The sequence below is a fragment of the Thalassophryne amazonica genome, chromosome 23 (genome assembly GCF_902500255.1).
Source record: "Thalassophryne amazonica chromosome 23, fThaAma1.1, whole genome shotgun sequence".
In the NCBI taxonomy this organism is placed as follows: Eukaryota; Metazoa; Chordata; class Actinopteri; order Batrachoidiformes; family Batrachoididae; genus Thalassophryne; species Thalassophryne amazonica.
Window position 1 is genome coordinate 31,748,848 of NC_047125.1, and position 14,948 is coordinate 31,763,795.

Below are 14,948 nucleotides of genomic sequence, written 5' to 3' on the forward strand. Positions count from 1 at the left end.
CATCCATCCATCCATTTTCTTCCGCTTTATCTGGAGTCGGGTCGCGGGGGCAGCAGCAAACAGTTTGGAGATAATAGGGATTAAACATGGTGGGTTCATCAAAAATAAAATCGTTCCATTTCAGACAGAACTGGTTAAATGTCATGGCCACACAGATCCTTATATTATGGGACCACTGAATCACAAAGAAGTAATTTGCATGAATCTGCATCAAGCATGGAATGTGCAGATGTTGCACTCTCTGAGCCCTCCTCCCTGTTTGTTTTGCATCCTGCAGGTGACTTTACAAATTGTGCAGGATTATGTTGAAATCTGCCGATTTCTGCTTGAAATTTCACACGTTAAAAGAAAAAAGCTTGTATGACTGACCGACCCCAAAGGAACTTTGACTAATGGACAAGCAGAGAGAATGTTGGAGGCTGAAAGATGAAGAGATAATTGAGAAGAAAAAGGGTTGCAGCTTTGGCCTCAAATCCACATCAGACCCCAGTAATTATCCCCTGCCAGCCTGCCAGAAGTAGGTGGGAATTTTTGATGCAGAAGCCTAAGTGCTAATTACTAGCATAATGAGAAAGATACGCCAATATACATTCATTCTGTACATGACACTTTTGTATTATTAGGCTTATTTTAAGACTTCTTAATTTTTCTCTAATGCCGTCATGTGCTTCTCAGACAGAACAGGGATGAAAGGAAAACCCACCACCAGTTGTCAAAATGTGGACCCACTGCTGAACATGAATTACACAACAACCCCATTTAAATTCCTACATTTACATTTATATACAGTAGTATTCATAATAATAGTAGTGCTACGTAACTAAAAAGATTAATCCAGGTTTTGAGTATATTTCTTATTTTACATGGGAAACAAGGTACCAGTAGATTCAGTAGATTCTCACAAATCCAACAAGACCAAGCATTCATGATATGCACACTCATAAGGCTATGAAATTGGGCTATTAGTAAAAAAAAAAAATAAAAAAAAAAAAGTAGAAAAGGGGGTGTTCACAATAATAGTAGAATCTGCTGTTGACTCTACAAACTCAAAACTATTATGTTTAAACTGCTTTTTTAGCAATCCTGTGAATCACTAAACTAGTATTTAGTTGTATAACCACAGTTTTTCATGATTTCTTCACAATCTGCGAGGCATTAATTTTGTTGGTTTGGAACCAACATTTTGCTGGTTTACTAGTGTGCTTGGGGTCATTGTCTTGTTGAAACACCCATTTCAAGGGCATGTCCTCTTCAGCGTAAGGCAACATGACCTCTTCAAGTATTTTGACATATCCAAACTGATCCATGATATCTGGTATGCGATATATAGGCCCAACACCAGTGCTAACCACTAATCCACTGTGCTGTTTAAATGCTGTATAAAGATAATTAAATGCTCTTTAAACCAGTCTGTTCTTTGTGTAGACTTTTTAAACCAAAATGATCTACAGTCTAACCAGATCAAAGGCATTTTACTAATAATATCTGCTTTAAACCAGTTTGCACAGTTATATGTTTGAAGAAAGTTAGATAAAGTTCAAGGAAGTCTATACTTGGTGTATATCAGTTTAAAAGCACCCAGGATTTTAATTAAATAAATAAGATCAGCCATCAAAATGTGACATAAAACGGCACTCTGTTTTATGAAACCACAAATAAACAAAATAAGCACAATTTGTAAGAATGTTATCCAGAATATCACAAAGGTGGTGGTGGTGTAAGCCATTCTGTGCTTTGTCATTAATGCATTTTATCAATGAGTTAAAAAAAAATCCTCTTTTGGTTTTCCTGATAAATAGTGCAATAATCTCCACGCTTTTCTTCTAGCATCTGGTAACAGCTGACCTAAAGAAGCAGATTTACAGTAGGTTGTGATCCGTTAAGACAGTCACATGACTCAGGCAAAAAAAAAAAAAAAACAAACAAACAAAAAACTGCTTTATCTTATTTTCTAAAAATGTACTTCGGTGCATTTGTAACATTTCTTAGACGTTCCTCTTGATTAAATGTACAAGCCACAAAGCCAGTGATTTTATTTTATTTTTTAAGATGTTTGGTCCTGGCTGTATCTTCTGAGTCAGTCTGACCCTCCAGTCACCAGTTTCAGACCTTTGATGTGGCAGAAATGGTGTTTAAGATTGAAACTAAATGAGAACATCTTTAAAATGTGCAGTACATATTAGTACAGTACTTTGTGTAAATATCACAATGTAATGGACAAAGTGGCGCACCGCAGACTCTTCCCACTGAATTCCAAGTTAAATAATTAGCTTTGGAGCCTGTTGTTTGGCCCCTGGGGGCTCCGCGGGCAGAACTCACGCTCCAGCAGATGTTCGCAGTGGCTGCTGGCGATGTGAGCTGTCGCTGCTCGTTGCAGTGGTGCTGTCAGACTTGGGACCGAAGCCAAATAAGAGTCGCAAAGGAGGAGAGAACCCTGCACACCAACATTTTTTTTTTCTTTAACCGCACCTTGGTTGCGGGTTTTAAAGGACGGACTGCAGCACTGCGTGTAGAGGCGCGTGGAAAGACGCACACTCACCTCGCTCATCGTTGTGTGGAAGGAGTTCTGCAGCACACGTGCACTTTTGGATTCTCCGTCGATCCGTGTTCAGACCGTTAAAGGAGGCGGATCGGGCTGTGGGGATGAGGTGGAAGAGTTTGTCAGCCTGTGTAGGTTCCGAGCTGTGAGGAGAACAAAGTGATGCTCAGCGCTTCTCCTCCTGCAGGGACGCGGTGGAAGCTTTAGCGCGTGCGGCGGCAACAGGATCTCTCTCTCTCTCTCTCTTTCTCTCTCTCTCTCTGTCCTCCCCCCCCAGTGTGGGGCAATGCATCAGGGCAACACCGCTTTTTTTTTTTCATACAACTGTGTGCGTTGTGTTAATATTTCAAATATTTTTCATTTAAAAATAGTCATCATGTTTACTCTTATTAAATGTTAGTGTTTATCCAAAATATTAAAATGACATATTTATTCAAATAATCTAAAATAAATAAAAATATGAGGTGACCACAGTCCAACTGTGGCCACTCATCATTCAGGATTATTTGATGATCAAATCTTATTTTAAAGTTATAATTCACAGTAGCCAAAGTGTTGGATATGCAGTGTCCACTAGAGTGCGCCATTGTGTCATATTCATATTCATTGTCTCACAATGTTTTCTTGGTTTTGTTCGTTCTGTAAGATATGTAGGGAATACAGCAAGGCTCTGGGTTTTGGAGGGTTCCGCATACAGGATCATCCCAGAAAATTAGAATAGCATGAAAAGTTTAATGTTTTATGTGAATTATTTCAAAAAATTCTACATATTTTAGACTCATTACAAACAAACTCAAATGTTTCAATGTATCTGTAATGTCATGTATGCCACCGATGCAGTCACACAAAAGGAGTTCCAACCAAGTATTGAGTGCATAAAACTTTTCAGAATTTTTACATTTCTGTGTTCTCAATCCTGTTTTTGGATTCATTTTATGCAATATTAGAATATTTTGAGATACTTTTTTTTGTTGTTGGCTGTAATTATCAAATTAAAAAAAGTTTGAGACGTTTTAGTTTATATGTAATGAGTCCAGAATATATAACATTTTCAGTTTCTTGGAAAACAAACAACAAAAAAAAACTTATTCACAATATATATATATATTTTTTTTAGATGCACCTGTATGGGACCACTGTCATTACAGAGAAGTCAAATATTCAAAAGCTTTTTGTCTTTGGTTCAGGTCTGAAGATATGGACCCATATTGTAGTGTTAGCAGTTTGCTAACTGCTGCTAAAGCCTTCTCAAGTGTCTTTGACAACAACAGATTCTGATTGATTAATCTAAAGTTCACTAGTCAAGTTTGACACCATTTGAAGTGATCCTCAAAGCTGTTTGAAATGTTCATCGCTTCCTGCAATTCTACTGAAAATCAGACGAGGGTTCCCCTTTCTAATTCTTAAAACATTTCCCACCTTAAACATGCTACAACTCCAATTCCAGTGAAGTTGGGATGTTGTGTGAAATGTAAATAAACAGAATACAATAAATCCTCTTCAACCTATATTCAATTTAATACACCACAAAGACAAGATATTTAATGTTCAAACTGTTCAACATTTTTTTGTTTTTGTGCAAATATTTGCACATTTTGAAATGGATGCCTGCAACATGTTTAAAAAAGCTGGGACAGGGTCAACAAAAGAACTGGGAAAGTTGATGAATCTCAAGAACACCTGTTTGGAACATTCCACAGGTGAACAAGTTAATTGGAAACAGTGAGTGTCATGATTGGGTATAAAAGGAACATCCCCTAAAGGCTCAGCTGTTCACAAGCAAAGATGGGGTGAGGATCACCACTTTGTGAACCAATGTTTCTCAATGTCAGTTGCAAGGAATTTAGGGGATTCCATCATCTACAGTCCGTAATATAATCAGAAAATTCAGAGAATCTGGAGAACTTTCTAAATGTATGCGGCAAGGCTGAAAACCAACGTGAATGCCCGTGACCTTCGATCCCTCAGGCGGCACTGCATTAAAAACCAACATCATTGTGTAAAGGATCTTACCGCGTGTGCTCAGGAACATTTCATAAAACCATTGTCAGTTAACACAGTTTGTCGCTACATCTGCAAGTGTAAGTTAAAACTCTACCATGCAAAGTGAAAGCCAAGCATCAACAACATCCAGAAATGCCGCCACCTTCTCTGGGCTCGAGCTCATTTGAAATGGACAGACGCAAGTGGAAAAGGTGCTGTGGTCTGATGAGTCCACATTGCAAATTGTTTTTGGAATTCATGGACATCATGTCCTCTGGACAAAAGAGGAAAAAGGCCATCCAAATTGTTACCAGCGCAAAGTTCAAAAGCCAGCATCTGTGACGGTATGGGGGTGTGTTAGTGCCCATGACATGGGTAACTTACACATCTATGATGGCACCATCATGCTGAAAGGTACATCCAAATTTGGCACAGCACATGCCGCCATCCAAGCAACGTCTTTTTCAGGGACGTCCCTGCTTATTTCAGCAAGACAATGCCAAGCCACATTCTGCATGTGTTACAACAGCGTGGCTTCATAGTAAAAGAGTGCGGGTACTAGACTGGCCTGCCTGCAGTCCAGACCTGTCGCCCATTGAAAATGTGTGGCGCATTATGAAGCACAAAATAGGACAGTGGAGACTCTGGACTGTTGAACAACTGAAGTCATACATCAAGCAAGAATGGAAAGAATTCCACCTACAAAGCTTCAACAATTAGTTTCCTCAGTTCCCATACGCTTATTGAGTGTTGTTAGAAGGAAGGGTGATGTAACACAGCGGTAAACATACCACTGTCCCAGCTTTTTTGAAACATGTTGCAGGCACCCATTTCAAAATAAGCAAATATTTGCACAAAAACAATAAAGTTTATCAGTTTGAACATTAAATATCTTGTCTTTATGGTGTAGTCAATTGAATATAGGTTGAAGAGGATTCGCAAATCATTGAATTCTGTTTTTATTTACATTTTACGCAATGTCCCAACTTCATTGGAATTGGGGTTGTCGATGAGAAATAGAGATCAAGGCTGTCAAGGAGTCAGAGCTGCGTGTCGTCAGAGCGAGCTGCAAAAGTTTGTACCTGAGTTTTCAGAGGTGGTGTTTGTAGTTGCCATCTGCCACGCCGGTGTTTGCCAATCCGGACAGTGGGAATACCACCTCAACCGGCAACTTAGCCCCGCGACTGGACAGCAACAACGTCCGAGGCCCGCCCAACGTGGTGAATTCACTGAGGCCGCGCGCTGCGTCATTAAAGCCGCGCGTCATGAGTGCCGCTTCCCCGAGGCCTCGTGCAGCCACCGCGGATCCATCAGCGCGGAAACACCGAGGCCGCGCGGCACCAGCGCAGTGCAGATCCATCCCGGCGACACACAACGCAGGCTGTTAACATCGGCGATCGACAAGCTGCTCATAAGCCGACCATGGGGCCTAAGAAGGTTCTGACAGCGGAGGAAGGTGACGATATTAAAAAATCTCTGGACTTTCTATCAGAGGAGATTTCTGTTGTGAAGCAGCAACAGAAATCAATCATGGATCTGGTGGAGGAGGTAAAGGCATTACGGCTCCAGAATGCCGAGAAAGACCGGCATCTGGTGCAGCTGGAAAATAGAGTGGCTGAATTGGAGCAGTACACCAGAATTAACGACGTCATCATCACAGGTCTTCATATCAAACCACGGTCCTACGCACGGGCGGTAACAGATGAGAGCGGAGGGGAGCCCAGTGAACAGGAGGTAAGCTCGGTGGAAAAACAGGTTGCTGATTTCCTCCTATCTAAAGGTATAGAAATGGATTTAAATAACATTGAAGCGTGCCACCCTCTGCCCCGGAGAAATGACGGTGATAAACGAACCGTCATCATGAGATTCATCAACAGAAAACACAAAACAGCACTGTTAAAACAAGGAAGAAAACTGAAAGGGACAAACGTATTCATCAATGAACATCTCACCAAACGGAATGCCGACATCGCCAGGAAAGCACGCTTCTTGAAGAAACAGGGAAAAATCCAGCACACATGGACTTCAAACTGTAAAATATTCATCAAACTGAACGGATCACCAGAACAAGCAAAAGTCATGGCAATAAGGAACAGCGAGGATCTGGACAAATATGACCAATAAGGTATGAGGACACAAACACATCACAACACCATGACACAGACCAGAGGAACCTATTCATCTACTACCTATTCATCTACATCTGGAGACAAGAAGGATATAACTCAAAGGATTGCTGATCCTTTGGCTGTTCCGCTTCCTGTGATTGGATTTGGAGGGCTCTCTGTTGGGACTGTGTACACAGAGACTGCTATCTGCTGCTTTGGACTTGAACTAACAGTCTTTTTCAAGACTTTTTTTACTTTTTTACTTTTTAATTTTTTTTTAACTTTTTGCTGTGCTCCAACGCCTAAGGAAGACCTCTAACGGTCGAAACATCGCGACGGAGCACTTTTATCAGCTAACTTTCATTAGCGTTGGCAGGCTAACTAGCTTGCTAATGCTTTCATTTTTATTTATTTTTTTTTTTTATTTATTTTAGCACCGTTGTCGTGCGTTGCCTGTGCTGCTTCATGGCCTGTTTGGTGCCTTGATTGGGGCACTCCTTCTGCTGAATCACCTCTGGATTATTTGCACATTATTCACTTTGTGTGTTTTTGGGAATCCGCTAGCTTAGCGTAGCTACTAGCTCTTAGCCGATTTAGCATGGCGGCTTCTCCTGTCTCTCCCGCACTTTTCTGCTCTGGGTGTGAAATGTTTAGTTATTCCTCGGCCTCCTTTAGCAGTAAAGGTACTTGTAATAAGTGCAGCTTATTCGTAGCTTTGGAGGCCAGGCTGGGCGAAGTGGAGGCTCGGCTCCGCACCGTGGAAAATTCTACAGCTAGCCAGGCCCCTGTAGTCGGTGCGGACCAAGGTAGCTTAGCCGCCGTTAGTTCCCCCCTGGCAGATCCCGTGCAGTCGGGAAAGCAGGCTGACTGGGTGACTGTGAGGAGGAAGCGTAGCCCTAAACAGAAGCCCCGTGTACACCGTCAACCCGTTCACATCTCTAACCGTTTTTCCCCACTCGACGACACACCCGCCGAGGATCAAACTCTGGTTATTGGCGACTCTGTTTTGAGAAATGTGAAGTTAGCGACACAGCAACCATTGTCAATTGTCTTCCGGGGGCCAGAGCAGGCGACATCGAAGGACATTTGAAATTGCTGGCTAAGGCTAAGCGTAAATTTGGTAAGATTGTAATTCACGTCGGCAGTAATGACACTTGGTTACGCCAATCGGAGGTCACTAAAATTAACATTGAATCGGTGTGCAACTTTGCAAAAACAATGTCGGACTCTGTTGTTTTCTCTGGGCCCCTCCCCAATCAGACCGGGAGTGACATGTTTAGCCGCATGTTCTCCTTGAATTGCTGGCTGTCTGAGTGGTGTCCAAAAAATGAGGTGGGCTTCATTGATCATTGGCAAAGCTTCTGGGGAAAACCTGGTCTTGTTAGGAGAGACGGCATCCATCCCACTTTAGAGGGAGCAGCTCTCATTTCTAGAAATCTGGCCAATTTTTTTGGATCCTCCAAACTGTGACTGTCTAGCGTTGGGACCAGGAGGCAGAGCTGTGGTCTTATACACCTCTCTGCAGCTTCTCTCCCCCTGCCATCCCCTTATTACCCCATCCCCGTAGAGACGGTGCCTGCTTCCAGACCACCAATAACTAGCAAAAATCTATTTAAGCATAAAAATTCAAAAAGAAAAAATAATATAGCACCTTCAATTGCACCACAGACTAAAACAGTTAAATGTGGTCTATTAAACATTAGGTCTCTTTCTTCTAAGTCCCTGTTGGTAAATGATATAATAATTGATCAACGTATTGATTTATTCTGCCTAACAGAAACTTGGTTACAGCAGGATGAATATGTTAGTTTAAATGAGTCAACACCCCCGAGTCACACTAACTGTCAGAATGCTCGTAGCACGGGCCGGGGCGGAGGATTAGCAGCAATCTTCCATTCCAGCTTATTAATTAATCAAAAACCTAGACAGAGCTTTAATTCATTTGAAAGCTTGTCTCTTAGTCTTGTCCATCCAAATTGGAAGTCCCAAAAACCAGTTTTATTTGTTATTATCTATCGTCCACCTGGTCGTTACTGTGAGTTTCTCTGTGAATTTTCAGACCTTTTATCTGACTTAGTGCTTAGCTCAGATAAGATAATTATAGTGGGCGATTTTAACATCCACACAGATGCTGAGAATGACAGCCTCAACACTGCGTTTAATCTATTATTAGACTCTATCGGCTTTGCTCAAAAAGTAAATGAGTCCACCCACCACTTTAATCATATTTTAGATCCTGTTCTGACTTATGGTATGGAAATAGAAGACTTAACAGTATTCCCTGAAAACTCCCTTCTGTCTGATCATTTTTTAATAACATTTACATTTACCCTGATGGACTACCCTGCAGTGGGGAATAAGTTTCATTACACTAGAAGTCTTTCAGAAAGCGCTGTAACTAGGTTTAAGGATATGATTCCTTCTTTATGTTCTCTAATGTCATATACCAACACAGAGCAGAGTAGCTACCTAAACTCTGTAAGGGAGCTAGAGTATCTCGTCAATAGTTTTACATCCTCATTGAAGACAACTTTGGATGCTGTAGCTCCTCTGAAAAAGAGAGCTTTAAATCAGAAGTGTCTGACTCCGTGGTATAACTCACAAACTCGTAGATTAAAGCAGATAACCCGTAAGTTGGAGAGGAAATGGCGTCTCACTAATTTAGAAGATCTTCACTTAGCCTGGAAAAAGAGTTTGTTGCTCTATAAGAAAGCCCTCCGTGAAGCTAGGACATCTTTCTACTCATCACTAATTGAAGAAAATAAGAACAACCCCAGGTTTCTTTTCAGCACTGTAGCCAGGCTGACAGAGTCAGAGCTCTATTGAGCTGAGTATTCCATTAACTTTAACTAGTGATGACTTTATGACTTTCTTTGCTAACAAAATTTTGACTATTAGAGAAAAAATTACTCATAACCATCCCAAAGATGTATCGTTATCTTTGGCTGCTTTCAGTGATGCCGGTATTTGGTTAGACTCTTTCTCTCCGATTGTTCTGTCTGAGTTATTTTCATTAGTTACTTCATCCAAACCATCAACATGTTTATTAGACCCCATTCCTGCCAGGCTGCTCAAGGAAGTCCTACCATTATTTAATGCTTCAATCTTAAATATGATCAATCTATCTTTGTTAGTTGGTTATGTACCACAGGCCTTTAAGGTGGCAGTAATTAAACCATTACTTAAAAAGCCATCACTTGACCCAGCTATCTTAGCTAATTATAGGCCAATCTCAACCTTCCTTTTCTCTCAAAGATTCTTGAGAGGGTAGTTGTAAAACAGCTAACTGATCACCTGCAGAGGAATGGTCTATTTGAAGAGTTTCAGTCAGGTTTTAGAATTCATCATAGTACAGAAACAGCATTAGTGAAGGTTACAAATGATCTTCTTATGGCTTCGGACAGTGGACTTATCTCTGTGCTTGTTCTGTTGGACCTCAGTGCTGCTTTTGATACTGTTGACCATAAAATTTTATTACAGAGATTAGAGCATGTCATAGGTATTAAAGGCACTGCGCTGCGGTGGTTTGAATCATATTTGTCTAATAGATTACAGTTTGTTCATGTAAATGGGGAATCTTCTTCACAGACTAAAGTTAATTATGGAGTTCCACAAGGTTCTGTGCTAGGACCAATTTTATTCACTTTATACATGCTTCCCTTGGGCAGTATTATTAGACGGTATTGCTTAAATTTTCATTGCTACGCAGATGATACCCAGCTTTATCTATCCATGAAGCCAGAGGATACACACCAATTAGCTAAACTGCAGGATTGTCTTACAGACATAAAGACATGGATGACCTCTAATTTCCTGCTTTTAAACTCAGATGAAACTGAAGTTATTGTACTTGGCCCCACAAATCTTAGAAGCATGGTGTCTTACCAGATCGTTACTCTGGATGGCATTTCCCTGATCTCTAGTAATACTGTGAGAAATCTTGGAGTTATTTTTGATCAGGATATGTCATTCAAAGTGCATATTAAACAAATATGTAGGACTGCCTTTTTGCATTTACGCAATATCTCTAAAATCAGAAAGGTCTTGTCTCAGAGTGATGCTGAAAAACTAATTCATGCATTTATTTCCTCTAGGCTGGACTATTGTAATTCATTATTATCAGGTTGTCCTAAAAGTTCCCTAAAAAGCCTTCAGTTGGTTCAGAATGCTGCAGCTAGAGTACTGACGGGGACTAGCAGGAGAGAGCATATCTCACCTGTGTTGGCCTCTCTTCATTGGCTTCCTGTTAATTCTAGAATAGAATTTAAAATTCTTCTTCTTACTTATAAGGTTTTGAATAATCAGGTCCCATCTTATCTTAGGGACCTCGTAGTACCATATTACCCCATTAGAGCGCTTCGCTCTCATACTGCGGGCTTACTTGTAGTTCCTAGGGTTTGTAAGAGTAGAATGGGAGGCAGAGCCTTCAGCTTTCAGGCTCCTCTCCTGTGGAACCAGCTCCCAATTCAGATCAGGGAGACAGATACCCTCTCTACTTTTAAGATTAGGCTTAAAACTTTCCTTTTCGCTAAGGCTTATAGTTAGGGCTGGATCGGGTGACCCTGGACCATCCCTTGGTTATGTTGCTTTAGACGTAGACTGTGGGGGGGTTCCCATGATGCACTGTTTCTTTCTTTTTTTGCTCCGTGTGCATCACTCTGCATTTAATCATTAGTGATCGATCTCTGCCCCCCTTCTCGGCATGTCTTTCTCCTGGTTCTTTCCCTCAGCCCCAACCAGTCTCAGCAGAAGACTGCCCCTCCCTGAGCCTGGTTCTGCTGGAGGTTTCTTCCTGTTAAAAGGGAGTTTTTCCTTCCCACTGTGGCCAGGTGCTTGCTCATAGGGGGTCGTTTTGACCGTTGGGGTTTTTCATGGTTATTGTATGGCCTTGCCTTGCAATATGGAGCGCCTTGGGGCAACTTTTTGTTGTGATTTGGCGCTATATAAGAAAAAAGTTGATTGATTGATTGATTGATCATGGAAAAGTAGAACTGAGAACATTTAAATACACAGACCACAATGTACTGGACTTGGAGCACGATATAGACCCGGACAATAATTTCTTCTCAAATATCAATGACAGTTGTTGCTATTATACAGATGAACAGTTTAATCGGATCATTAAAACGGATAACAAATTATCAATAATCCATTTCAACAGCAGAAGTCTATATGCAAACTTTAACAACATTAAAGAATATTTAAGTCAGTTTTAAAAAATATTTAACATAATTGCTATATCAGAAACATGGATCAATGAAGATAAAGGAATGGATTTTGAACTGGATGGATATGAATTTAATTGTGTAAACAGAAAAAATAAGAGTGGAGGAGTGGCTGTGTATGTGGATAAGAACATGGATTATAAAATAGTAGACAATATGACAACTGTGATTGATAACTTATTAGAATGTATAACTATTGAAATATGTGAAGAAAAAAGCAAAAATGTATTAGTCAGCTGTATATATAGAGCTCCAGGATCTAGTATTGAAACATTCACTGATTGTATGGGAAAAATGTTCTCAAAAACTAATCAAAAAACTGTGTTCATTTGTGGTGACTTAAATATTGATCTGCTCAATCCAAATAAGCATAAAATAACAGATGAATTTATCAGTATAATGTACATTATGAGTTTATATCCAAAAATCACCAGGCCAAGCAGAATTACATCCCATAGTGCCACCTTAATTGATAATATATTCAGCAATGATATTGAGAATAACACTGTGAGTGGATTATTAATCAATGACATTAGTGATCATCTACCAGTTTTCATCGTTTATAATAGAAACCATCGGCGGAATCAGCCAGAGGAGAAAATAAAATACAGGCGAGTGCGGACAGAGGAAAACATGAACACACTAAAGAAGGATTTACAGGAGCAAAACTGGGAAAAGGTATACAGTGAAAGTGATGTTGATAGTGCATATGAAACTTTTTTACAAATATTTACATCATTATATGATAAAAATTGTCCAATTAAACAAGACTACAGAAAACAAAAAATCCAAGCTCGACCATGGATGACGAAAGGGTTCCGAAATGCATGTAATAAGAAAAATACACTGTATAGAGAATTCATAAAACTAAAGACTAAAGAGGCAGAAAATAGATATAAGAAATACAAAAATAGATTAACTAATATTATACGGGTATGTAGGAAGGAATATTATAGTAACATATAATAACAAAAACAATATTAAAGGAATATGGGATATATTAAATAGCATTATCAAAAATGGTAATAAAAAACAGTTACCCTCAGTATTTCATTGATAATAATGTCAAGAAGGAAAATAAGGATGAGGTAGTCAACGGTTTTAATAATTTTTTTGTAAATATTGGACCAAGCTTGGCAGAAAAAATTCCCGATTCCCAACCTGAGGATTGGGATAATAATCTCATAGAAAGAAATCCCTGTTCAATGTTCCTCACAGCAGTGGATGGAAATGAAATTATAGACATTGTGAATAATTGTAAATATAAAACATCTACCGATTTAAATGAAATTGATATGGTGGTGGTAAAACAGGTCATTGAATGGATTGTAGAACCATTAACATACATCTGTAACTTATCATTTCAAACCGGTAAATTTCCCAATCAAATGAAAATAGCTAAGGTTGTGCCGCTGTATAAGACTGGGGATAGACACCACTTCACAAATTATAGACCTGTTTCTTTGCTTCCACAATTTTCCAAATTATTAGAAAAGTTATTCAATAATAGATTAGACAAATTCATAAATAAACATAAATTACTTACTGATAGTCAATATGGATTCAGAGCACATAGTTCAACATCACTTGCATTAATAGAATCAGTTGAGGAGATTACAAACGCCATAGACCACAAATTACATTCAGTTGGAATATTTATAGACCTTAAAAAGGCTTTTGATACAATTAATCATGACATATTAATCAATAAACTTGAACAGTATGGGATTAGGGGGTTGGTGTTGCACTGGGTGAGAAGCTACTTAAGTAACAGAAAACAGTTTGTGAAGTTGGGGGAATATACATCATCATGTTTGGATAATGCTTGTGGCGTCCCACAGGGGTCAGTATTGGGTCCAAAACTGTTTCTAATTTATATAAATGATATTGTCAATGTTTCCAAAATATTAAAATTAGTATTATTTGCAGATGACACAAGCATTTTTTGTTCAGGGGGGGATTTGCAGGAGTTACTGAGGAGAATCAGTATAGAAATGGGAAAATTGAAAATATGGTTTGACAGAAACAAATTATCATTAAACTTAAGTAAAACAAAATACATGTTATTTGGCTATTGTAATACAGACATACAGGTTCAGTTACAAGTCGAGGGGGTAGATATTGAAAGGGTACATGAAAATAAGTTTCTGGGGGTGATAATAGATGATAAGATAAACTGGAAGACTCATATAAAACATATACAAAGTAAACTGTCAAGAAGCATTTCAGTTCTAAACAAAGCGAAACATATTCTGGACCACAACTCACTCCGCATTCTTTACTGCTCACTGGTTTTACCATATTTACAGTACTGTGCAGAGGTATGGGGTAATACTTATAAAGGTACAACACAATCACTATCAGTAATGCAGAAAAGAGCTATAAGAATTATTCATAATACTGGCTATAGAGATCATACAAATCCACTATTTTACAATCCAAATTCTTAAAATTCACAGACTTGGTTCATTTTCAAACAGTACAAATTGTGTATAAAGCAATAAACAATTTACGTCCAGCAAATATTAAAAATATGTTTTTTAACAAATCAGGGGAATACAGTCTGAGGGGGAAATTTAATTGAAAGCATCAGTGGGCACGAACAACATTAAAAGGTTTCTGTATTTCTGTCTGTGGGGTGAGGATGTGGAACAGATTGGGAGTGGGGCTCAAGCAATGTCCAAGCATGAACCAGTTCAAACAGCGGTACAAAAATATGTTTTTTTCTGGGTATAGGGAGGAGGAAGGGTAATGAGGGTTAGGGTGTTTTTGTTTTTTGCTTCGGCTTGTAAATATATAGTATTTTGTATGTAAGTAGGTATGTGTAGGTGTATATTTATGTTTGTGTATATATATGTGTATATATGTATATGTGTATGTATGTTGATGTGTGTATGTATATATTTATGTGTATATATATATATATATATATATATATATATATTCACCCTACCCCTTTTCGGACATGTTGGGTACACAGTAGGAACTTTTTGTTGTTGTCTTTACTGATCTATCTTGTAATTGTTGTATCAAATGTTCGAAATAAACAGTTTTCATTCATTCATTCAGTCACAAGATAAAATGTCTACAAAA